Here is a 10,044-nt window from a genome sequence, read left to right on the forward strand (position 1 = left end):
TTTTAGTATGCCATTATAAAGGGGTGTCCATCTACCTGAACACTTCAGAAATCTTAAGTATTTTAGTGTTTTGATTTTGATCAGTTCAAATCCATTGCAATATAAACCATAGTTTTGTTACTTGTTGTTTAAAAATATTTGTTTTCCTTTTATTAGTCTTAAAGGGACACTATAGTTTTTTTGAAAATATGCTCATTTTCCAGCTCCCCTAGAGTTAAACATTTGTTTTTTTTAATGTTTTGGAATCCATTCAGCTGATCTCTGGGACTGGCAGTACCACTTTTAGCATATAGCTTAGCACAATCTATTGAATCTCATTAGACCATTAGCATCGCGCTAAAAGATAACCAAAGAGTTTATTTTTCCTATTTAAAACTTGACTTTTCTGTAGTTACATCGTTTACTAAGACCGACGGAAAATTTAAAGTTGCGATTTTTTTAGACAGATATGGCTAGGAACTATACTCTCATTCTGGCGTAATAATCAAGGACTTTGCTGTCGTACCATGGGTGCAGCAGGCGCAATGATATTACGCAGTGCCTGAAAGTAGTCCCCTATGGTAAATTTCAATAGCAAATTTTCGTGCACTGCGTAATATCATTGCGCCTCCTGCAGCCATGGTACGACAGCCAGACCCGCAGATCGGCTGAATGGATTCCAAAACAGTAAAAAATAAATGTTTAACACTAGGGGAGCTGGAAAATAAGCATATTTTCAAAAAAAGTGGAGTGTCCCTTTAAGGCTTTATTTATAAAATGCTCTTCATAAATTTTAACCAGGATAATTTCTAAAACCTTTAACTCTTTCCCCGCCATTGAGGAGTTATATCGTCAATTAAGAGAAAATGCTTCCCTGCCAATGACGAGTTTTTACAGCAATCTATATTTCCACGATTATCCACTAGGTGGCACCCTTACCCAACTTATAAAACACTGAAACTTTCACTGATTCAAAAACAGTAAAACTCTGTGTATGTTTTGATTATTGCTCTGAATCTGGGGCCTCATTTATAAAATGCTGCGTAGAAACGATCCTACATTTGATCTTACGATCATTTATCAAAAATGTGTATGTGTGATTTATAAAACGAACCTATGCACAGAAACCTTGCGTACCCCTTTCTTGCAGATGTGCCATCTATAAATCGCAAATGAACTTGAACTTGTGCGCAGCTGAGCAGTTTCAGATCTCTGCCTTTAAATGATGCCTAATTAATGTTATAGACATAAAAAAGAGCGCTTGTCAATGTTTAAACCCTTTTCAAGCAGCAAGAATGACTTATATTTCCAAAAACAATCGGACAAGCAAAAGTGCTTAAGTCTGCTCAGACATGGCACTACTTTACGATCAAATCTGTGCTTTGTAAATGAGGCCCCTGATCTCTAATAAAAGTCCTTTACTAAAATCCAATTATCTCAGCTTTTGGCTAAAAATGTTGTATTTTTGAAGAAACCTACCCATATTTGAGAGGTGATGAAAAGAGAAATTAAGAAACTTTTTTTTTTAAAGCAGAGGGTCTTATCTTTGATTTATTGTATGTTTATATATTCTAAGAAAAACATTTTTTGGAAGGCATTAAGCTTTTGTGAAAATCATATAAAAAGGCTGGCGCTCTCTGGCAACTCATTGCCAAATCATTGACATATAAAACAGCACCTGTCAATGTTTAAAACCTTTTCAAAAGGCAAAAATGGCTTCCAAGAAAACTGCCGGATCCGGTGCAGAGTTGTCTGCTGTCTGGGTTATTTTTCAAAAACCTGCTGCTTTCGGACAAGCAAAAGTGCATATGTCTGCTCGGACCCTGACGTGGCACTAAGCATTTTGCAACGTCAAAGACAGTTTTTTAAAATACGAATTTTGCCATGAATTTTTACGTACACTCACGCTACAATAAAATTTGTGCGTATGCACACTTTATAAATGAGGCCCTTGGTCTTGACTCTTTACACAACCAGTTTAGCTTTGTGAAGACCCTGTTTGATTTTGAAATTCCAGAATGATTTATTATTACACAATACATTTATTATTACAATTTTAATGCAATAAACCTAAATGTCAGCTACCAACCCACACTGCTGTAACATGTCTAGTACAATTGAATGGACTGTCAAATGTTGCAACATAACAGGGGACAGTTACAATATTCATGTTGCAACATTTGACACTCTTTTCAACTATAAATTGTACGTTTATCATCATATTTATCCATGCTACAGCAATGTGGGTTGGTATCCTACCAACAGGGCCGGGTCTACAGGGGGGCTGGGGGGGGCATTGACCCCCCAGATTTTCCTTGTGCCCCCCCAAAAATGTCCAGCCAACCTTAAAATAACGGAGTCTCTTTACACAAAAAACGTCTTCTTTAGGCAAGCGCTAGCGTTTACAGCTCCCGCCCACTAAGGTCTGATTAGCTTATTCAAACCTTGGAGGTCTTTTCAGCAGTATTTAAGTCACAGGAAAAGTACTACTGTTCTCTATGACGGTAACTAAAAAAAACGCATCTTTAAAATATATATCAAAAACAATGCAATTTAGTATTACATAAACGTAATAACCCAACACATATTAAATTAAAACTTTTTTTATAGTAAAACATGCCCAAAATAGCCCCTTATCCTTTCTTAGACTCTCCTCATTATTTATTCATGCAAATACAACAGCCAATGGCAAGTCTCCAGCACCATTTAATGTGTTTGTTTTAGACATAGTTCTGTTATTAAAATTAGAATATGCAGTTTGGTTGTGGCATACTATATAGTAGATATAAATGATATAAGATGGTTATACAGTAAATATACAGTATTGTAACAGCTGAGCATCGCGTGCAGTGCAGATTTAAAATCAAATTTTAGCGGTTTTGTCATCGTCATTCATCATCAGTTCATTCAGCTCGCGTTTGAGAAAAACTTCACACGCAAAAATCTACAGACTTTTAAGTTCAAGAGGAGCTTTCACTCCGCAAGGTCATCGTAAGGTAAAACGTTGTATTTTATAATGTTGCGTTGTATTATAATATCTAATTTGCTGTGTTATTAACAAAGCAGTATGATTTATCTTTGGTCTCGTCGCAAATCACACTTACAGTATTTTAGGGCTTGTGCTTTTGTCTGGTGCTGTTATAGGCAAACAGGATAACCTTTGACGAATTTGTCATGCATGTCAAATTGCTTACATGATGCAACAATATATTATTTAAAGCATTGTGCTTTGTTGTGATATTTGAGGTTGCTGCAGCAGCAATGATAGGGTCAGGAATTAATGACAATACAGCTTATCACATTGAAAATACATTATTTTAAATGAAGAAAATGTTTGAGAAGTGGAAATAAAGTTCCTAACAAGTGTTTATTTAGAATAAAGGCATATGTTGGGTAGGGTAGGTATAAGAATGGCTTTAATTTATCTATAAGTGAAATAATAGATTAAATGCAGTGTAAACATTAAAAAAATATAGCTATATGTACAGCTTTATATTTATATCACCTGCGTGCCTGATTTCATTAACTGTGACTAAATGTGTCAAACTAGTGTAATCATTATAACATTATAAATCATTAATCTAATTGCATCTTTTAAAATGTGAACGTGCAAAATGACATATAAATTGCCTTTTATTATAAGACATGCAAAGTAATATTGGATTGAAACATCCATAATTTTAGTGTATGAATCATTTTAGTCGAGAAATGGCTGCCCACCCAAAAATCCTGACTGCCCCCCCAGTCCAGCAAGCCTAGTACCGGGCCTGCCTACCAATGTAGGTTTTTGCATTAAAATTGTAGTTTTCCAATGCAAACAGGCTCTAAGGAAATACAAAAAGTGTTATCTGTTGGCCTCCCAGTGATGTATTAGGGAGGAGTAAGAAAAGGATTGTTGGAGTTCCCATCACTTCAAACGCAATTTCAAAGTTTTCAGAAGTACTGGTTGAGTAAACATTTGGGTAGCAACAAAGCACTTTATAGTGGGAAAAGGCCAAAATGAATAAATTCACCACACTAAGAAAAAAAGTGTCCCAGTATCATAACAAATAACAGAAATATACCCTATACAGTTACTCCCTTTCTCTACAAAATAGGAAAAAAAGACTATAGATTTAGAAAATGACGCTGATATTTCCCCAAGAAATGGCACCCAGTGCACAATAACAAGACTTTAGACTTTATTTAATTTTAATCAGCAGCAAGGGTTGAAATAATTAAACAGATAAGAAGACAACGTACATTTGCATAATAAAGATGTATTATGTAAGAGCATTGTGACTGCAATACGATCTACCTAAACTAAAGTTTTATTTATCCCTGACCAACCTGCTAAACAAGGTAAGCAACGCTTTTGAATTCACATTTTGCAAGGACGCCGTTTTACTAATTTTCACTATAACCAAACATTATAGCACATCTCATGAAGCTGCCCTTGAATCCTTGAGTTCCTGAGGTTCAAGTTCCACAAAACAGTTTTAGCGGCCCTCAATCTGTGTGGCCATGACTGTAATGAGCATGACTGTCACAGTAAACATCAGGAAGTCAAGCATATTACTGAGTTCAGTAACAACATGAATCACAGAACCCACATTCCTAAAGTCTTGTGTTCATTTTAAAATTATACACAAAAAGACAAATATTTTACCAATTATGCAGGATCTTACTAAGGAGAAATACAGTCAGCAACAGACGGCAGCAATGCAGAATTCCAGACAGCAGACGACTCCGTGACGGATCCGCAATCGGAGCTGCAGACTTTTTCAAAACACCTTGTTTAACCTCCACTTCATCTAGTCAATTGTGCACAACATGAAAGCAAATTTTCTTTATTTTGGATAATTGCAAATGCTTTGTACATTCAGTACATTATTGTATCCTACATTTTCAATTGCTTATGTCATTTACATTTACATAGCCTACATTATATTGGTTTTCTGTTGAACTGTCTTATGCCTCAAAACATCTAGGAACTAGTTCATCGCATAAGTCATTAAATGCATAATAGTTTATCTTTTTGTCATAATCAGTTTTCTTTAGATTTCTGTCATTGTGCTTATTGTGAATATCTCATTCCCCACCAGCCATTTTTTGAAAAGTTGCCCACCAGCATTTTTTGTGTTTTCACAAGTTTAAAAAAAATGCCTTCCATGAAAATTTTCTTCTAAAAATATATATAAACATACAAATACATCAAAGGAAAGAACAGACCCTCTGCTTTCAAACAAACAAAACGAGAAAAATACTTTTATCCTATCTATTTATTCTCTGCTTATAAACTCTTAAATATGGGTATTTTTCTTAAAAAAATATTTTTTAGCAAAAAGCTGAAATAATAGCATTTTTGTGAAGGAATTAGAGGTCAGATTCAGAACGATTATCAAAACATAAAAAAAATTAAAATTAGAAAAAAAAAGTTTTTTTTATAAATTGGGTAGTGTATATCTAATGGATAAAGATGGTATCAGGAACCTCATCAGGAACACTTTTTTATGCAAATATTTTCTCTTAATTTAAGAGATAACTCGTCAATGGAGGGGAAACAGAGATTGATTTTCTCTAAAAAAAAAAAAAAAAAAAAAAAAAGGTGACGTGTTAGATCAACCAATGATCAAGTAGTTCAATATTCAATAGAATAGAATAGAAGTAAAGTGTAATGTAAATATGAATTTTGTCCAATCTCTTGCAATCAATATTTTACATACACCAGTATTTAACTTCATACTGCACTGTCAGACAAAATGTCAAAAATGGTCCCAAGTTGTCCTTTAAAATGGAGCTAATATGTACCACTTAGGTACAGATAGGTATACATTTGGTACCAATATGTACCTTTGAGGTACTAAAATGAATTGGTAAGGTGTACTTTTTGAAAGGGCACCACCCCAGTGACAGCTAGTGATGGTCGTTTTCGAAGCACTGCTTCATGAGGCTTCGAAACATTTACGAATCTTTTGTTTCGAATCAGTGGTTCGGAGCTTGTTTCAAACTGGCCAAAGTCACGTGATTTTAGCAAACGAGGCTTCATTACGTCATAACTGTTTCGAAACGTTTCGAAAATCCGATGGTTCACCACTAGGGGGAGTTGATCACATGACCAGTGTCTAATAAGTTTAGGTGAACTCGGGTCAGTTTTATTATGAAAGTTCATAAAACATTTATCCTTCTGACTAATAACACTGCCTTGTTGTCTACTTTTTGTTTATAGACAGATTTAATGACAAAAATGTGCATAATTAAAAGGGTAGTTAGTTTTATTCATTTGTTTGCCCTAAATAAAACTAAAAACACATAAAACACTTTTAACTATGTCTTAATTAAGTTAAATAATTTTTAAACATATTTTAATAAAAATCTTGCTATTATTTTGTAAAAAAAAGTGTAAAATGTGTGGACAGATCTGCTTTTACACTGTTTTGACCAGCAGGGGTCGCCAGCGTGTGTGGGTTTCGAACTGCTTCGAAAAACTGAATCAATTTTCGAAGCAATTGGTTCAATTGATTCGAAGCTTCGAAAAGCTTCGTTTCTCCCATCACTAGTGACAGCTAGGGACTTTCTGACTGTGGGTTGAAATTAAAAAAAGTACAGCCAGGTCCGGGGCAAAATCATGAAGGGGATGAGATCCTTGTTCATGATTATTGCGAAGATGTTCTTACGTTTTTGCAAACATTTAGAAGAATTTTGACAGTTGATCATGATTTGTAAGTTAAAACGTCTGTACATTTTACGAACAAATTTGTGCGTACACATGCTTAGTGAATGACACTGTTATTAAAATCGTAGCCATATAGTTTACATCAAAAACTACTGACACATATAATTTATAAAAATGGCGAATCATGCTAACTGTCTTGTTAATGACACTACGACTAGGATTTTCGTGGCACTGACAAGCTTTTGTAGGTATTTCATGATGTTAGTACGAATTGTTTTGAGAAATGCATGTACTATTTTGCAAATTTTAAAGGGGGCATTTTACATAACTTTTATAAAATGTAAAATAAATTTTTGGTGTCTCCAGAATATGTATGTAAAGTTTGAGCTCAAAATACCATATAGATGTCATAACATGTTATAAAATGTTAAAATTGCCACTTTGTAGGTGTGAGCAAAAATGTGACGGTTTTAGGTGTGTCCTTTAAATGAGCTGATCTCTGCACTAAATGGCAGTGTCGTGGTTGGATAGTGCAGATTAAGGGGCGGTATTATCCCCTTCTGACATCACAAGGGGAGCCAAATTTCAATCAGCAATTTTTTCACATGCTTGCAGAGAATGGTTTACCAAAACTAAGTTACTGGGTTGATCTTTTTCACATTTTCTAGATAGATTGAAACACTGGGGACCCAATTATAGCACTTAAACATGGAAAAAGTCAGATTTTCATGATATGTCCCTTCAAGAAATTCTGAAATAAACTGTATGACAAATATAAATACATTTCAGCCTCAGTATTTTTCCCATACATACAAAGTATGCTAGGTATTCACATCAAAACATGAGCCTTATATACAATTTTATTTGCTTAGTGACTATTTTCGAAGGATTATATATTTAGATTATTAGAAATATATAAACCATCTTTATTTGTGTCTAATACAGTGAGCAGCTTTGTAGTTTATGTCTGTATCAGGCTGTTTTTGTCAAACAAATGATTAGGACCTTTATGACCCAATTGTGTGAAAAGTCCCCTAGCGTTCCAAAAAAGCTAAACTTTCTCTACTCATGCGTGTTATCTCCAATAACAACAGGATTAATCCCACACAAAATAATGGGATGATCCTAGTGTGCATTCATATTACAGTGACTGTTCTGCCAAACGAGGGCTGTCAGGGGTTAGGGCAGGACTGTTACGCAAGGTCACTTTTGGCTCAAACTCCACATGCTTATTTTGGTGCAAAACATCATCTGGCTACTGTGTAGTGTGAAAAATGATGAATCCAGGAAAGCATGAATCAGTGCGATTACACTGCCCTATTGTATAACGTAATGATTTATGGGAGGAAAGTGTTGCATATAAAAGACGAAGTTGTTATTTCCAATTTAAACATACAACTAAAGCTTCTACCTTTCACTGCTGAAAATGTATACCACATTTATTAACTCAAATTTCATTAGCTCTAATGGAGAGTGACAAGTACATTATAGTGTATTAGCAGGTCTTCAACATTGACCCTACAAAGCTGAGATGACACAAAGACACATGGAAGAGCCTTGAGAAATGTCTGGAAAGCAAACATCAAACACAAGCGAGCTGTTTTTCCAAACTGGCATAGATCTTAATCCAGCCCACATTTGGAGACCTATTCTCCTGTGGCATATTCATCACAACACATGTGAAGCGTAATGCATTTATCTGAAAAAACAGAACCCAAATATATAAAACCATGGAAAAAATTAAGAAACCATATAGTTTTACCTTAATCTTCATTTCTACATGTATTGTTAGCATTTCAGTCCAGTGTCTGTTAAACTGCAACAAAGGCAAACCTCAGGGGTAACAAAGTCAATAACCCATAAAAGGATCTGAATAAAAATCAGGGTTATTCCATCAAATATTTATTTTTATATTATTCCTAAAATACAAGTAAATGCTGTTTATATTAAAATGAATATAATCTAGTTTTCTTTGCAGTATTCAAGATCTGAAAACACTGCATCTTTTTGTTAGTTTCTGCAAATAAATCTGAATAAAAAAAAATGTTTTATTAGGAATTTGGCTGAAATGCTGTGGGTAGTTGACAGAATAAAACTAAAATGATAATTTTACTTAAACACATAAATAGGGAAAAACCGAAAATAATCTTAAAGTGGTTTTATTTGTACTTGTGTCTTTATGTATTAATCGTGAAATATTGTATATTCTGCTTAATGTTTCCAACATTGAAATGAAATCAACTTTTATTTTGGGAAAATAAATTTCTCTTTTGAGCAGACAAATCTGGGCTCAAGTCTTTGCGATATTAGCCAAGGCTAATATTTGTGTAGGTGAAGATGGTTGCCTAAATGAGACATCCATCGTAGTATTGGACGCTTGCTACTATTTATAAGGAGTGAAGCCGTAGTCTTTGCATTCTTGGACGAAAGCGACAGATCTCCCATGAAGTCTCACATGGTGTGAAACGTGACCGCGCAATGCTGGCATGTGATAAAGTGTGTGCGTGTGTGTGCGCGTGTGTTGCTTTTCCTTAACTCAGCCTCTCATCTAACTGCACACAGGCATCAGATTCAGGCCAACAGGTCCATATGATCATCAGCTGGTCTAACAGGAAAAAAACTACAAAATAATACAACATTGTCACCTGCTTAACCTATTATATTTCAATCTAGTCTATTAGATAAAGCTAGAGTGTTTTTGTGAAACTAAGCTAAATCGCCAAGTAAATCTAAACAAAATCTAGCAGTAATATTGGTGACTATTCATCTGTCTGTCTGTCAGAGGTTCTTAAAATATTTGGGCGTGTGCCAGCCTTATGTAGGTTGCATCCCTTTGCCCTTCATTCTGTCTGTCTGTCTATTTATCTACCTATGTGTATATGTCTGTCTGTCTGTCTGTCTATCTATCTATCTATGTCTGTCTGTCTGTCTGTCTATCTATGCATCTATGTGTATCTGTCTGTCTGTCTATCTATCTATGTCTGTCTGTCTGTCTATCTATCTATGTCTGTCTGTCTGTCTGTCTATTTATCTATGTGTATCTGTCTCCCTGTATATCTATGTGTGTCTGTCTGCGTGTCTGCCTGCCTATCTATCTATCTATCTATCTATCTATCTATCTATCTATCTATCTATCTATCTATCTATCTATCTATCTATCTATCTATCTATGTCTGTCTGTCTGTCTGTCTGTCTGTCTGTTTATCTATGTGTATCTGTCTGTCTGTCTATCTATCTATGTCTGTCTGTCTGTCTGTCTATCTATCTATGTCTGTCTGTCTGTCTGTCTATTTATCTATGTGTATCTGTCTGTCTGTCTATCTCTGTCTGTCTGTCTGTCTGTCTGTCTGTCTGTCTGTCTATCTATCTATCTATGTCTGTCTGTCTGTCTGTCTGTCTGTCTGTCTGTC

This window comes from Paramisgurnus dabryanus, chromosome 17, assembly GCF_030506205.2.
Source record: "Paramisgurnus dabryanus chromosome 17, PD_genome_1.1, whole genome shotgun sequence".
NCBI lineage: Eukaryota > Metazoa > Chordata > Actinopteri > Cypriniformes > Cobitidae > Paramisgurnus > Paramisgurnus dabryanus.